Below are 2,500 nucleotides of genomic sequence, written 5' to 3' on the forward strand. Positions count from 1 at the left end.
CTCTCTCTCTCTCTCTCTCTCTCTCTCTCTCTCTCTCTCTCTCTCTCTCTCTCTCTCTCTCTCTCTCTCTCTCTCTCTCTCTCTCTCTCTCTCTCTCTCTCTCTCTCTCTCTCTCTCTAGCAAAGGTAACCATACACGAGAGAGAGAGAGAGAGAGAGAGAGAGAGAGAGAGAGAGAGAGAGAGAGAGAGAGAGAGAGAGAGAGAGAGAGAGAGAGAGAGAGAGAGAGAGAGAGAGAGAGAGAGAGAGAGAGAGAGAAATATAAAAATAGAGCCCTAGTACTCCCAGAGAGAGAGAGAGAGAGAGAGAGAGAGAGAGAGAGAGAGAGAGAGAGAGAGAGAGAGAGAGAGAGAGAGAGAGAGAGAGAGAGAGAGATTTTTTCAGTGTGAGAGAGAGAAAGAGAAAAAAATTGTCCTTGTCCTAATATTTTGAGACTCAGTTTCGTGCCAAGACACACGCACACACGCGCGCGCACACACACGCGCACACACACACACACACACACACACACACACACACACACACACACACACACACACACACGGGTTATGATGGAAATACCTTAATGTGTGTGTGTGTGTGTGTGTGTGTGTGTGTGTGTGTGTGTGTGTGTGTGTGTGTGTGTGTGTGTGTGTGTGTGTGTGTGTGTGTGTGTGTGTGTGTGTGTGTGTGTAGAACAGGTGCAAAGCTGAGAGAGAGAGAGAGAGAGAGAGAGAGAGAGAGAGAGAGAGAGAGAGAGAGAGAGAGAGAGAGAGAGAGAGAGAGAGAGAGAGAGAGAGAGAGAGAGAGAGAGAGAGAATTTTTAAGAACAAATACATCATAAAAAATAACAATTATTAATAATGAATAAAAATAATAATGATAAAGAACAAATAAAAAAAACATTTAATTAAACAAAAATAGAGAAAAATAAAAATAAAAATAAGAAAATTAAATAAAAATCTTAATGAAATAATAATAATAATAATAATAATAATAATAATAATAATAATAATAATAATAATAATAATAATAATAATAGTTAAAATACAAAAATTAAAAACAAACCAAAGAAAACGAAATACAAACAAATTTTAAAGGCAAACTATTTTATTTCTCTCTCTCTCTCTCTCTCTCTCTCTCTCTCTCTCTCTCTCTCTCTCTCTCTCTCTCTCTCTCTCTCTCTCTCTCTCTCTCTTGTCTCATTACTGCCACGGAAAACAAATGAAGAGAGACCCTCCAATTTCCTTCCTCCTCCTCCTCCTCCTCCTCCTCCTCCTCCTCTAGTTTCTATGAGGCAATAGATCAGTTGTTGTTTGTTCTTTCTTTGTGTTTATCATCTTTTTTTCCCTCCTCTTCCTCCTCCTCCTCCTCCTCCTCTTCTTCCTCCTCGTCCTCTTCCTCCTCTTCCTCCGGTTACATTATTCACTCTTCCTCCATTCCTGCATTTCATTATTTCTCTCTCTCTCTCTCTCTCTCTCTCTCTCTCTCTCTCTCTCTCTCTCTCTCTCTCTCTCTCTCTCTCTCTCTCCAATATCCTTTTGATTCTCTTCCTCTTTCTTCTCCTCCTTCTCTTCTTCCTCTTCCTCCTCCTCTTCCTCTTCCTTCCGTTATCTTTTATATCTTCCTTTCCTTCCTTTCACTTTAAACCATTCCTGCTCTTCCTCCTCTTCTTCCATTTCTTCCGGCACCTCCTCCTCTTTCTCCTCTTCCTCCTCCTCCTCTTTTATATATTTTTCTTCCTCCTCCTCCTCTTTTATATATTTTTTTTCTATGACATTCTTCCTCTCACCTCAATATTCCTTTTCCTCTCTCTCTCTCTCTCTCTCTCTCTCTCTCTCTCTCTCTCTCTCTCTCTCTCTCTCTCTCTCTCTCTCTGATAAGGGTGATTTACTATGTACTTCCAACGATAAAGGCACCCTAATGTCACCCACGCCAACGAGGATAACGTTTCTTTCAATAGCAAACGTTTGAGGGAAAATAATTGAAAATGTTGAGATTGTTAGGTTAGGTTAGTTTGGGGTAGGTTAGGTAAGGTTAGGTTAGGTTAGGTTAGGTTAGGTTACGTTCGGTTAGGTTAAGTTAGGTAAGGTTAAGTTTGGTTAGGTTAGATTAGATTAAAGATAAAAGACAAAATATTTAATATAAACGTTTAATATGAAGAGAAAAACGTTTGCTAGAAGAGAAGAAAACGTCTTGGTGTGTGAGAGAGAGAGAGAGAGAGAGAGAGAGAGAGAGAGAGAGAGAGAGAGAGAGAGAGAGAGAGAGAGAGAGAGAGAGAGAGAGAGAGAGAGAGAGAGAGCATTTTAGAGACGAGAGAAGCGGAGGAAAGAAAGCTTTTTAAGAGGAGAAAAGGAGAGAAAGCGATTAAAGGCGGAGAGAAACGTTTCAGCTCAGACTGGAAACGTTTGCTGCACAACGTTTGTGAGGAAAGACGTTTTATCCTGTTTGATATTTTCATTTTTATTTATTTTAGTTTTTGTTTTGTTAAAAAATTGTGAATACTTGAGAGAGAGAGAGAG

At 40.0% G+C, this 2,500-nt stretch overlaps 1 protein-coding gene across 1 annotated transcript in view; it reads left to right on the forward strand.

Moving 5' to 3' along the window:
- Nucleotides 1-2,500, forward strand: part of LOC135094716 (potassium channel subfamily K member 16-like) — a 20,422-nt gene that overhangs the window by 680 nt on the left and 17,242 nt on the right. The gene's annotated exons all lie outside the window — the stretch shown is intronic.

Source organism: Scylla paramamosain, chromosome 46, assembly GCF_035594125.1.
Source record: "Scylla paramamosain isolate STU-SP2022 chromosome 46, ASM3559412v1, whole genome shotgun sequence".
NCBI classification, from domain to species: domain Eukaryota; kingdom Metazoa; phylum Arthropoda; class Malacostraca; order Decapoda; family Portunidae; genus Scylla; species Scylla paramamosain.